The sequence below is a fragment of the Crocuta crocuta genome, unplaced genomic scaffold (assembly GCF_008692635.1).
Source record: "Crocuta crocuta isolate KB4526 unplaced genomic scaffold, BGI_CrCroc_1.0 scaffold374, whole genome shotgun sequence".
In the NCBI taxonomy this organism is placed as follows: Eukaryota; Metazoa; Chordata; class Mammalia; order Carnivora; family Hyaenidae; genus Crocuta; species Crocuta crocuta.
In genome coordinates this window covers 501,300-515,175 of record NW_027532613.1, presented here as the reverse complement: position 1 = coordinate 515,175, position 13,876 = coordinate 501,300, and positions in this window count along the sequence as shown.

Below are 13,876 nucleotides of genomic sequence, written 5' to 3'. Positions count from 1 at the left end.
CCTTCTGGGCCTGGAGTGTGGTGGTGAAGGCAGGCCGCTTCAGGGTTGGTATTCAGCCCCCAAAGCCCTGGGGGGCTGGGCGAGTCCTTCGGTACACTTGGACCTGTGGGCTGTGCTTGAGGGGAAGGGACCGGTCCTTCCAGAATTGCTGGCCAGGCCTGGGATTAAGCAGGCCGCACTGCCTCCCGGATGCCTCCCGGATGCCCGGCCCAGGCGGCCCCGGGGAAGGCCAGGGGCCAGCTCTCCAGCACAGGAATCCCCCCAATCCGCGCCACTTGAGACTTTGATGAAGGACTGACTCAGCGACTTCTCACAGAAGGTGATTCCTGGGGAGCCAGGCCAACCTGTGTCCCCTCAGTGGTTTCCCTGTTCTCATGTTCACAGCGCACAGCGCTTGCACGTTCTTCAGAAGAGGTGCGTCCATTCCTTTGATCTGGAAGGCCCTGGACCTGAGAATCCTTGACTTCTCAGCTCTCGCTTTTGGACGGTAGACCCTAAATAGTCCTCCCTTGGAGCCGTTTTTGAGTTTCCTGAGGTCTTGTAGTGTCCTGCTGATTCCTTGGAAGCTGAGGTACAAGTCACGGAGCCCCCGGATCCATGGCGGCAGTGGATGTCAGGCAGAATAGCTCGTCCGCTCCTCTGCCTGCTGCGAGCCTCTGAGAGCTGAGACACCGGCTGGGAGACGAAGCAGGGAAGCCCACTCAGCCTTCTCATCGGCCACAGCTTTGGGCCTTTGATGGGCAGCTCACCCACAGCGGCATCCTTCGAGAACACTACAGAAGCTTCTGGAAAGTGACTGGAGTCATGCGGAACAGTACTAGAAAGGACTGCCTACACAGTCCTTCAGACTAAAGGCCGTAAAGCCGGTTAAAAACATCAGTTTTTCTTGCGTGGTTTATCTGTTCCCCGAGCAGCAAAAGTTTGGCAATATTTAGTAAAACTGAAGATACATTTCCCTACAACGCGGCAACTCTACTCTAGGCATATGCTCTGGAGAAACTTCTATAAGTGTGTAAAGAGACATATACCAGAGGAATCATAGCAGTGCTGTTTATGATAGGAAAAAAAAAAAAACCAAGGAAAGAAAGAAACAACCTAAATTTCCACCAATGGGAAAATGAATACATTGTAGAATATTCATCCAATGGAATTCTTTCCAGTAATAAAAGTAAATAAAGGAGACCTACATGTATCGACATGGAAGATCCTATAAAACACCATGGAGCTAAAAAAGCAAGCTGCATAGGAATATATACGCTGTGGTACCACTTATAAAGCTGTAAGCTATGCAAAACCATACCATGTACTGTTTATGAATAATACATAGGAATATAAACACCAAATTCAAGATGGCCAAATTCAAGAGTGTAGGAATACGGGGTGAGAACGAGGGTTTTGAGGGAGGGGAGGCCGTACAGGGGTATCCAGCTTTATTGATCATGTTTTATTTATCAGGCGAGGAGGTAGGCACAAGGGTGTTTATCATACTATTCTTTAACATTTGTGAATGCTTGAAATATTTTAAGAAATGTGTTACTAGGAAATAAAAATGTGAAAATGCAAACAACAACTAGAAATCCTTTGGGCTCTCCCCAGAAGGGCCTGAACCTATGGTGGGTGAGTCCCTGGGTGGGTGGNNNCTGAGTTGAATACTTAATCAATAAAGTTCTTCTCTTCACACAATATTTGCCTACCTAACAAGCTAAATATTCATTGAGTAATTAGCCAGTTCAAATTTGTGGTATGAAAAGACAATTCCTTCTAATTATAGGGATGTCAGTTAAAAGATGCCACACTAGGATGCCAGTCACTGCCAAGAAAGCCTTAGTAAAATTCTCACTGTGATTTAGATTCAAAAAGGTAAAAAAAAAAAAAAAAGACACCATTATTTTTGATAATTAAATAGTTACCAGAGCTGAGAGAATAAGTCAGATAAGTTTCAGCCTAATCAAAAGCTCTTTAAAAAAAAAAAAAGTCCCAGTAAAGATTTGGTTGCTCTCACAGCCCTGCTGCAGGGTTCAAGGATTTCTGGGCTAACACCAGGACCATGGCCACCTTGCCCCGAGGGTCGGCAGTATGGCTCTGCCGGCTCCTAACTTCGCCCTCGGGCAGTCCTTACACATCCATCTGTCCTGGAGATATTATTTAATTTACAGTTAGTCTTCTGCTTTGTACTTCTATTTTTTTAATGTTTATTTATTTATTTTGAGAGGGAGAGAATTTGTGTAGGAGGGACAGAGGGAGAGGGAGAGAGAGAATCCCAGGCAGGCTCCACGCCCAACACAGAGTCCAAGGCGGGGCTCCATCCCATGACCCCGGGATCATGACCTGACCCTGGGATCGTGACCACTCGACCGACCGATCTACCCAGGTGCCCCTTTATAATGGTAAATAGTTCCACTGTTGTCCCATCCTCCGGGCCAGCTGGATTCTAAGTGCCATGACTACAGAGCTGTGTCTTTTTTAGGGGGCTGAGGTAGGGACAGGGTAGGAGGTATGTCACCTGTAATCCAATTCTCTGTAAGGGAAGCTGCGTAGCTGCTTGGCTACCACGTTAGTTGGTGTAGTAGAAACTGGACTTGAGGCGCAGCTCTGATACTCCTGACTATGAGCTGTTGGGTGAGTTACTTACCCTCTGTCAGTCCAGTTTTGCTTCTGTAAAATGGGTATATTATATAACTACCTTACAGAATTGTTGGGAAGAGCCAAGGAGGTAATAACTGGGAAAACAATTCATAGGTTGTAATTTGCCACGCAAGTATAAAGCATTATGCAAAATAAAAATATCAATATAGATGGCAATGGTAGATGCCACAAATGGGGAAATTAAGGTAATTTAAACCCATCTCTTCTTATAGCAGGTTTGTGGGCATTGTCTACTTTATGTCTGAGACCTGCTACCCGTCCCTCTGCAGGCAGTGGCCAGTGTGAGAGCCACTCTGGCGCCCCTCCCACCTCTGGCTCCTGGCCTTTCTCCCTGTGACCACAGCTGCTTGGCCCAGGGACAGTACTTGACCCAGGCTGGGCTAATCTGAGAACTTTCCATGAAGTTTAACAGCGAGAACTGTTAGTCAGCTATCTCTGCTTAAAGATGCTATAACTAGGGGCGCCTGAGGGGCTTAGCTGGTCAAGCACCTGACTCCTGACTTGGGCTCAGGTCATGATCCCAGGGTCTTGGGATGGAGTTCTGTGTCAGGCTCCATGCTGAGTGTGGAACCTGCCTAAGATTCTCTCCCTCTCTCTCTCTCTCTCTCTGTCTGTCTGTCCCTCTCCCTCATTCTCTCTCTCTCTGTTTCAAATAAAAATTAAAAAAAAAAAAGATGCTGTAAATAGGGAATACCCTAACTGTAGTCTATCTGTTAAGATTAGACTTTGCTGCATTTAACTGAACCTCCCCACCCCACTATCCATGAAGTGGAAAAAACTAAACAAAAAACAGGGGTTAAATAAAACAAACATATATATCCCTCTTATGAAAGAAGTTCAGAGGAAGGCAGTACAAGGCCAGCCAGAGAGCTCCAAGGTCAGGCTCCTATCTTTCTGCTTCTCCGGCCTCGGCACGGTGTCTCTCCCCGACACCGAGTCATTTCTGGTGTCAATAAAGAGCAAGGATTTTAGCAATCTTATTTGCATACGAGGCAGTAGGAAAGACTAAAAGGAGGGGGGAAATTGCCCCTCCCTTTTTAGAAGGAACTGTTCTGCTTACAGCTCATTGGCCAGAACTTAGTCACGTGACCAAGCCTAGTTGCAAGCCTAGCTGGGAAATGTAGTCTTTTAGCTGAGATCCAATGCTGCCCAATAAAATTGTGGGTCTGTCACTAGGGAAGAAAGGGAGAATGTATGTCGGGCTAGGTGACTGGTAAGCTCTGCCTCTTGGAGTAATTCATCACATGGACGAAGTCGATCTGTTGTAGCATTGCTACATTTCCCATGGTTTGGTTATTCAATCTTAGCTCTGATTATAGGAAATATTCAGGATCCTTTTAATAAATTACTTCTTTTCTTCCTTTTATTAAAAAAGTGTCAGTCACAACTGTAAGGGTCCCGAAATTCCTCTCCTTTAAGACCACTTCACAGCTCCCTGCCACACTGGATCTGGGAAATGGAGGACCCTACTGGTATCCAGCGATGTTTTTCCGAGCTCTCCGGGCGCCCACAGTGTCCCCCTAGACCTGGTAGGGAGGGCCTATTGGTTACTTTAATTGGAGCAGGGCTCTTGCGTGGGTTCATTGCCAAACGTTGTGGTGTTTTGTCTTTTGTCTTTGGAGCTACTCTCTGCTTCCGTAGGTCCCAATTCCCAGACTCTCTGGCTCTCTCCTTGGCTCTGGGTCCCGGAACGTTGCAGAGAACTGGGAATTGGTTTCGGCTTCTTCGTTTCTTCCAGCGTTGTCTGAAATCACTGTTGTTTCCCTTCTCCACGCAGAAGTGCTGGAACAGAAGCCGAGCTCCAGTGACTCAAGCTATAAACTGCTTCCTCTCCCCCTGCCTGGCAGGAGCCCAGGAGAGGCCTCTGGGTCTTAGTCTGTCTGCCTGGTACTGCAAGGGCTTAGCACACCCCCTCAGTTTGGCAAAGAGCAAGGTGGGAATAAGGGTGGGGAGGCTTATCCTTGGCATTTCTCTGGAGAGTTCAGGGTGTACCACGGTTCTGGGGACATCTAGCCTGGGGATTCAGTTGACTTTGAAAGAGCTTGGGAGGACGGCAAGGCCTCCAGAATGTGTATATATATATATATATATTTAGCCCAGTGACTAACTAGAAACAGAGCCCACCTCGCCTCACCCCTACATCCCACCTCAGGGAGACTGGAGGTGGAGCTCAGAGCTGATCACGGGATTTGCAAGGGCAGGTCATTGTGGTTAGGTGATGGACATCTGAGAATGCATTTTGTGCTGAGTCGATGGGTAAAAAATACTTCTCTATGAGCTGATTTTATTGCCGCAATGAACCTCATCTCTGTGAGTCAGAAGGTCATCCTCTGTAGCCATCACGTGACTGGGGATCTGAGAAAAGAGGAACCGACAGGCTTCCAGAAGTAATTTTAGACGCCTCTTGCCGCTATTCCATTAAACCCAATTGCCCAGTGGCTAACAATCATTGAGCACTCATGATCTGCAAGGACGATGCTGAGAGCATTATTATCACAACAGCTCTCTGTCTTCAGCAGTGTTTAAGAGACCAGTTTAGCAGATGGAAAGACTGAGGCCCAAGTAGGCAGAGCTGGGATTCACATTCAGTGTTGGTTTGATTCCCAAGCCTATTGAACTCACCAAGCTCGACAAGTCTCACGAGCTTCTGCAGTGTTTCCTGAGGGTTCGCAGTGTACCTAGAGCTTCTAGTTTCTAGATGTCAGCTCATTCTGGAGGTGCCCGAACCGTCTCCTGTGAGACCCATTTTATATCCTCCTTACTGTTAACTTCCAGAAGGGTGTTATCATCCAGAGCTAACACTGAGCAATCCACTGGAAATGTAATGGGAGCCACATATGCATTTTACATTTTAGGAAGCACATAAAAAAAAAGCAGCAGGCACCACTGTAACTCATGCCGTTTGTACAATATTTAAATAATCACATTATTTATGATTTATTTATTAAATAAACACATGGTGTATAGGTGCATAGACAACAAAATCCTTCAAACTGAATCAATCCATTGACACCTACGTGATCAGTGGTGTGTTCTTAATGCTAGAAATGATGCATTTTTTCCAATACGTATACCACAGTACACCAAGAATACTTTACGGATGGTTGAAGTGAATGTGGTTCTATCAAAATAAATAAATAAATAAATACATAAAAGCTTATCTCAGGCAAAAATATTTTACATTGCTTCTGCTTTTGATTTGAAATGAAATCATATTTTAACAATTCAGCACTGGTCACATTTTAAGTGTGTGATTGCCACACGTGGCTGGTGGCTACTGCTTCAGGCAGTGCACGCCTGGTATCTCACTGAAACTCTTCATGATGCAAATGCACCTAATCCGTCCTGGACCAGGAGAAGACAAATGGGGGTGAAGGGGGATCTCTGTGCAGAAGAGAACGTAGAGAATGAGACTGGAACGGCATGGGGGCCCATGGGGAAGGGGAACTGCTGTCAATTTTGGAAACAGAATAATATTGTGGGAATGATATTAAGAAAGTTAATGTGGAAGCACTGAGCAGAATGGGTCGTGGGGACACAGCTTAGAGGCAGGAAGATTATGGGGAGGGGACATGATGAATGAAGCCAGTGAACATGAGAGTAGCCAGGGAAGGAAAACAATATGTCTGAGAAACATGGGGAGTTACAATGAGTCAGTGGTTGGCTGCGCAAGGGGAACGAAAGCAAGGGAAGAGTTGAGATGGCGCTGAGGTTTTAGCCTCAGACAACAGAAAATGATAATAGCACTGAGAGAAACAGGGAAGTGAGGAGGGGAAGTGAGCCATGCTGGTGGGGACGAGGGAGGGGACAGGGAGCTCAGCTTTGTTCCAACCCAGTCTGTGGTGAGCTCTTCCACTGTCTCTCCCTTCCTACCTCTCCTCCTCCTTCCTTCTCTCTCTTTCTTCCCTTTCTCCCCTCCTTTTCCCATCCCATTCTTCTCTTGAGGTAGCGTGAGCACCCATCATGTGCCGCAGGCAAATGAGCTTAACGGGCATTTCCTAGGTCTGAGGAAGAACCATGGAGATGGGTGGCAGGTACTTCTTCATGGAAGACCATCCCCTTTTGCCACACCTGGCATAACCATGTTGCGGGGAGCATAGGAGGCAGGATGAAATGAGGGTAAATGTTTATGTTTATTAAGCATGAAGCGTGGGGCAGGCACACGTCCAAACATCTGTGACTAGCATCACACTTAAGAGCATTCTTTCCCATCTGACAGGTGAGGAGAATGGGGCACAGATGGATGAAGTAAACGACCTAAGGAAACCCAACTGTGACGTGGTGGGGGCAGGATTTCACCCCCACAGTGTGTGTCGAATACCCACTGTGAGTTGGGTAAAAAGTGGCAATCACCTTCCCTTGTGTCCCCTGAGGAATCCATCTGTTGAAGCTCTAACCCCCCAGCGTGATGATATTTAGGACAGGGGCCTTTGGGAGGTGATTGGGTTTAGATGAGGTCAGGAGGACCTCTTGTGAGAAGAGAAAGATGGAGATACCTTGCTCTGTCTACCACATGCGCCAGAGAAAGGCCATGTGAGCACACAGAGTGAAGGAGGCCATTTATAAGCCAAGAAGTGGGTTCTCACTAGGAACCAAATCCACCTACACTTTAATCTTAGACTCTCAGCCTCCAAAACTATGAGACACTAATGCCTGTTGGTTAGGGCCCCCCAGTCTGTGGTATTGTGTTATAGCAGATTGAGCTAAGATGACCTACTTCAGGGATGCCTCGCCTCTCCAGATCTTTCTGAAGGGTAGGCTCTTCACAGAATGGGTGGCGCCTGTGAAGCCCCTGGATGGCTTTTCCCCTTCACAGGTGGGGTTAAGGACCAGCAGGCCAGGAAACTTGGGTGGGAAGCAAAAGAATGACCTTCCTCCTTCCGGTGGAAGAAGAGGTAAGATGGCGGTGGATGTGCTCCTCAAGTAGCTTTTCTCATTGTTAATCAAGTGACTGCTCCCAGGGGTCTGTTTTTCTGCTCTAAATGCTGTGTTGCATTGGTGTTCTAATGTAGTCACCACCTTCAAAAACATACCGGGGAGGGGGGGGAAGACCTTCAAATGAAACAGGAGCTGAGGGGAAGCAACGGAGGGAGGAGGAGATGGGAACTATCGCCCTGCTCCCATACAGCAGCTCAAGGGATTTACTCTGGGTTTTCAAAGCCAAGTGAATATCGCTTATTCATGTGCAGTCTAATCCTCCACATGGCCCAGAGGCTGATGGCAGCAGGGTTGACCTGCTTGCACAGGGGCAAGGAGGGTCCGGTGCATCTGTCCCTGAATGTGAGCTCCGTGGGGTCGGACCAGGCATCACGTGCTCTGGGAGGGCCAGGTTTGAAAGAGGTTGTCTGTTGAATGGCTTGTGTGGGTGCAGGCACGACATCAGGGAGGAAGTGTGGACTGGAGGTGAGACTGGTGATCAGATAGGGGATCCCCAGTAGGCTGGGGGCGTGGTGTAGCTCAGACATCCGGGGGACAGATACACCAGGCGCCCCTCCCTCTGGAAGGACAGCCGAGCCGCAGATTGATGCACACTCCCAGGCAGAGAATGTCTTAATAACCCACTCAGTGGGTGATGGATCATCAGAGGAGGAGAAGCAGAGCTACGGCTTGGCCACCCCGAAGCTCTGACTTGATAACATGTGATAATTCACTTAGGGGCACCGGGAAGAAGATTTCCCAACTGCGGCTAACCAGTGTTGAAGACCTGAAAACAGCCACTTGGGACTGCTTTTATGTTCGGCTGTCGGCTTAGAAGCAAATGTCTAAGAGAACCTGGACACGGATCAAACAAATGTGCTGGGAACCGCGTGCAATGCACTGATCTGCTATTATACCCTGCTGCGGGCCTGTGTGCCCGGCCTGCTCCCCTCCAGCCACCCAGGAAGACAGAATCAGAGCAGGGAGGGACCCTCTGAAGTCCCTGCGAGGGCCCGCACTGCAGCTGGCCTGGGTCTGGGGGAAGGTTCTAGGACAGACACATCACAGGGTGGTAGCAGTCCTCTTTGTAGCATACGGTGATTGGGTGGGGAAGATAAAAAATGTCCCTTTCTTGACCAGTGGAAACAAAGGGGTTGGTGGCCAGAGGCCTGCTCTTTGGCCACAGGGCCTTTGACAGTCTAGGTGAGGGGAGCCAGGCTACAGGAGACCCCTGTTTTCTATGGGGCAAAGAAGGGCTCCCCAGAGCACAGAGGGAAAGGAGACATCTTCCCAACCAATCCATCTGTTCTTTCTTTTCTCTACCTCCTGCTGGAAAAAATAACCTACAGCAGCTTTGTTTAAACCAAACACCAAGTTGGCTTGATGGTGGGCGTGGGGTCGGGCTGGAATACTATGGAAACCTTAACAGCACAAGTGTGATAAGAATCATAGACACACCAGCAGATGCCATTATGTCAGCCATGCACCAGGCACTGTGCCAAATACTTGGTGATCGCGAACACACCCCCTCCTCCTCCATGAGCTCCTCGTGTTGACATAGTCCTCTGACCTCACCTATACTCATAATCACGTCCCTCCGGAATGAAGTATCTGGGACCTCTTACCAAAAAGAAACCCAGGTAATCTCTGAGCAGGTGTGTAACCTTGGGTTGGCTCCAGGTGAATGATCACTTTTTTTTTTTTTGAATGATCACTTTATTGCTGCTGTTATAGGCTGGCTCACGGCAGGTGGGGATGAAAAGCAGTAAAGCAACTGAACAGGGTGAAAGGTGAGGAGACACCTGATGAGGGCTTTCAAAACTCAGCGACACGATGCCGTTCATCAACAGTGGCTTGTCCTTATGGAGGTTTTCTAAGGTCGCAGAAGGACCTAAGGGAGGTAAATATTCTTAGCCTCCGTTTTACATGTGAAGCAATTGAGGTTAAGAGAGGTGGAGTGATGGACCCAAAGTCACAAAGCAAGTTGTAGAGTCAAGATTGGAGCCTGGGTCTGTTTGTCACCACAACCACACATGTCTCTTGCTAGANGGGTGAGAGGATAGGTAAGAGTAGGAAATGGTTTTATTGCTCTAATGGAAAACACTTTCAGAGTTTTGGAGAATCATTGTCCTAAATCAATGGCTCTTTTTCCTTGGCCAAAAGTCACTATAGACTCTGAGAGACAGAAAAGATGCTGGAGGACATCTAATTTCATCTCCTTGATCTACAGAAGAATAAAAAGAGGCTCACACAGAGGAACCAGGCTGTCTACCATCACACGGCTAGGGAATGACCTGATTAAGCCTACCTAGAACCGTGCAGTTCTGACTCTTAACCCAAGCCCTTCCCTCTGCATTGTGAACTTTCTTATATCTTTGGGTTCTTCCCACCATGAAGGACACGGCGCACCCTAATCTTAGTTGGAAGGTGAGATTTTTCACAATATATTTTTCTACTCTCTCCCTCCTCTGTCCCTTCCTCTCACCCAGCTAACTGGACAGATGGCTTGACACCAGCACTATCTACCTGAGACCAGGAAAGGGGTATGCATTTTCTCAGTTCCTAGAATGGGAAGATATTGGTGTTAGTTTAAAACAAAATGTATCTTCAAGATTTACATAGAAGTAGAATAATGACGATAGTGTCCTATGGATGCATCAACTGAACATAGTGCAGGCTAGAATCAGGCACCCACTCATATTCAGTCACCTATTTATGATAAAGATGACCCTATATTGTCATGGGGGGCAGAATGGCCTTCTTCATTAAGCGGTGCTACGTCAGCTGGACATCCTTACTTGGCGGTGGGGGTAGGAATTTTAATCCCTAACTTAGCCAAACAGACACGGTTTAGTTCCAAGTGAAAAAGGTAAAGTGATAAAAGCTTTTTAGAAAAAAGCCACAGGAGGGTATCTTCAGGACCCAGGCTAGATAAAGATTTCTTAGATAGGACATAAAAACCCTAAGCATAAGGGGGAAAATTTGATTAATGGAACTACATTAAAATTAATTACTTCAATTAATCAAAAACACAAGTTAAGAAAGCAAAAAGGCAAGCCACAGAGTTGGAGAAGATATTTGCAAAACATATTATCTGTCAAAGGACTCCTATCTGAAACATGCGAAGAACCCTACGGATCAATCAGAAAAAGGCAGACAATTTAATTTTTTAAAAATGGGCAAAAGACTTGAAATGGAGTTTCTGAAAAGAAGCTCTCCATGGGGACCAATAAGCGTAAGAAACGGTGTTCAACCCTTTTAGTAATCAGGGGCATGTAAATTAAAATCACAGCACCCTACATTTCCAGCAGAATGGTTAAAGAAACAAAACAAAACAAAAGGCAGATAATACCAAGTATTGGGGAGGATGTAGAAGAGTCAGAACTCTCAAACACTTCTGGTAGGCGAGTGAATTGGAGCCACTTTGGAAAACAGCTGGGCAGTACCTACTAACGTAGAACTTACGTTTCTTCGGGCGATACCTTCGTTTATCCAAAGATACAGGCAAAGGGTTCAGAGCAGAGCAGCTAAGTGCTGAAAACAATCCAAGTATTTCTCAACACCGGAATGGATGAATAAACTGAGGATCCGCCCACTCTGGGGTACAGCAGAGAAGAGAGAGAATGAAGGGTAGTCAGTGCACAGCACGGATGAATCTCACAAATAAAATGGTGAAGGAAAGAAACCAGACACAACAGAACGTACCGTATGATTCCGTTTATAGAAGAGTCAGAAGCAGGTAAAACTCATCTATAGTGTGACAAGGCAGGGTAGTGGTTACCCTTGAAGGGAGATGGTGACTGGAGAGGGAGGAAGGGCAGCCGCTGGGGAAGGGGCGAGGGGAAACGTTCTGTTTTTCCGACTAGTTTCTGAGCACATGGATGTGTGCGTTTGGTGAAGATCCATTGAGTTGTACATTTATGTTCAATTATAACAAACCACCGTCAATTGTTTTTCTCTTATAATAAAACGAAGAGAGGCGGGGAGAAAGGTAAGTAACATCTGTCTATACCTCTTTCAGGCCCGCCATCACCCAGATTTTACAGGCACTAACTCAGGTAATCCTCTCAACCATCCCAGGATGTGGCTGTTATGTCTTCTATTTTGCAGATGAGAACACTGAGACCCAGAAAAGAGTAATTGCCCAAGGCCATGACATTAATAAGTGCTGGAACCGGATTTAACCTAGGGTTCGAATCCCCGTGTGTCCATGCCCAGAGCTCCATCTTCTTTCCTCGCATCATGGTGCTTTCAATGAGTGAGCCCCAGTGCTGGAGTCTGGCAACCTGGATTTGAACCCTAGCAGTCACTCCCCTGAAGCATGACCTTGGGCGAATCACCGAATCTGTCCACCTCCTGATATTTTCATCTGTGGTTTGGGGAGTTGCGGGGGGGAGGGGGGCGGCGCAGGGGTGGAGAAGGTGGGTGCTGGGGCAGGGCTGCGGTAGTGAACACAAAATCACTAACACAGCCCTGAGCTCAGCACGTGCAGAATACTTACCGCTTCTTCTAGACCTTGCTCGGCCTGCATGCCCTTCCTAACAGGGGTGTAGCGCTCAAAGCAAAATTCACCATGCCCCTTTCCCTGGTGTTGCTGTTCTAGTGAAATCTGATGAAAAGGATCATCAAGGGCAGGGTTTGTAGAGGGAAAGGAGCAGTGTTCGGCCCGAGGGCGTGCGCAGAGGTTGGCAACAGGCCCTGATTTGGTGTTGGGGAGTTTACAGGCAGAACTTAGGTAAACACGCTTTCCATTTACTGTTCTCACACCAGCTGGCAGAGAAGAGTCCATTTTCTCCCCTCGAAGGAGAGGGTGGGGATGTGAAGAAAGACACCCCTCCCCCTCCCCCCTGAACCTGCTGGAATCATTCCCTTAAACACAGCAGGTCCTACAATCTCCTTTTACAACAGAACTGAGTTCAGCTTTTTTTTTTTTTTAATACCCCTCTAAGAATAGTCAGGAAAATGGATGGAAGGTAAATAGCATCTGTATTTGTTCAACATGATGTCACCTGTCCCCAGGTTTCCTGTGCCTAGTGAGGAATGGGGAGCTCTGGGGTAGGAGGGGGTGGGGACCTGAGTTTAGGTGGTGCCCTTCAGGGCAGGACGCAGATGGGATTTTATAGGAATGTGTGGCCATGGTTACGTTCTATACGTGAGGCACATGAAAAAAGAGGTGCCGGTTACTTGCCTTGCCAAGGTTAATGTGCAAGAGCCGTCCTTCATGTCCACGGCTGAAAGCCCTTCTTCCCCTTCTAAAGGCTCAGGCATCATGGTGGGGTGGGTGGGGGCAAGTGAGTTTCCACAGGAGAGACTGGGGGGCACTGAGCAGGAAAGGAGCCCCCTGCCTGGCTGACCCCACCCTACCCCCTGGAATTCACCAAAGTCTTCATTTCTCTGTTGCTAAATTGCACACATTGATCTGCTATGTACAAAGTTGCAAAGCAAGTTGGCAGGAGCGCTGGAGTGTATCAGGTCTACCAGGGAATAAATATACTGGGGTTTTTAGTTTAAATGAGTTGAGAGCTAGGAAATGGCTTGACAGCCACGGGGAGCCCCGGCGTCGGCTTCCCACTAAACAAGTCCCTCTGTAAGTCGGAGCTGTCAATCAACACTGCCCCATGGGTACCTGGCCCTGGGGACAGATGTCCCCACCCACACTGCTGGCCCGTCAATGCGGAGAAGCAGCGTGGGTGGGAAGGAGGCTAAGGTGGCTGGCTGTTGGGAGGGAAATCTTTAACACTGGTTTGACCTTTGCCCATTCAAGGTCTTGTTCCTGATGCAGGGGCCTCTCCAAGGGGAAAGGGAGGGGCAGGTGCCCCAGAACTGACCCCAGCCGAGGCTCTGGGTTCTTCACACCACAGCAACCTGGGGACAGCCTGTCTATTCTGCTACTTTTTCTAATATTAATATCTCGATTAATTCCAGACCAATTGTTCTTTTTTTTCCCCTCCCTTATTTCCTAGCCTTTGCAAACCACCTACTCCTCTCTAAGAGTGACTTTGATTGAAGTTTGAAGTTTTCAGGTTCAGCTGTTTTTTAGTTACTTGTTATTAGAAAATGTAGCAATTTCCCCCCAGTAAAGAGGAAAAAGGCCCCTCCTCCCTCCCCTCTCCCTCTCCACCTCTCCCCTCTCCACTTCTCCTGATGTGTCATAACTTAAAACAGGCCTGCGTGATATAGTTATTTATTCTTCTCCATCCTTCCCTCAACTCGATCTTGGGCTGAGGCCAAAACTTGGGGGAAACAAAGAAGCAGCCATCCGGATAGTCTCTTTCCAAGCATAAGTGTTTGTTCCTGTGACCGCAGCCCTCTG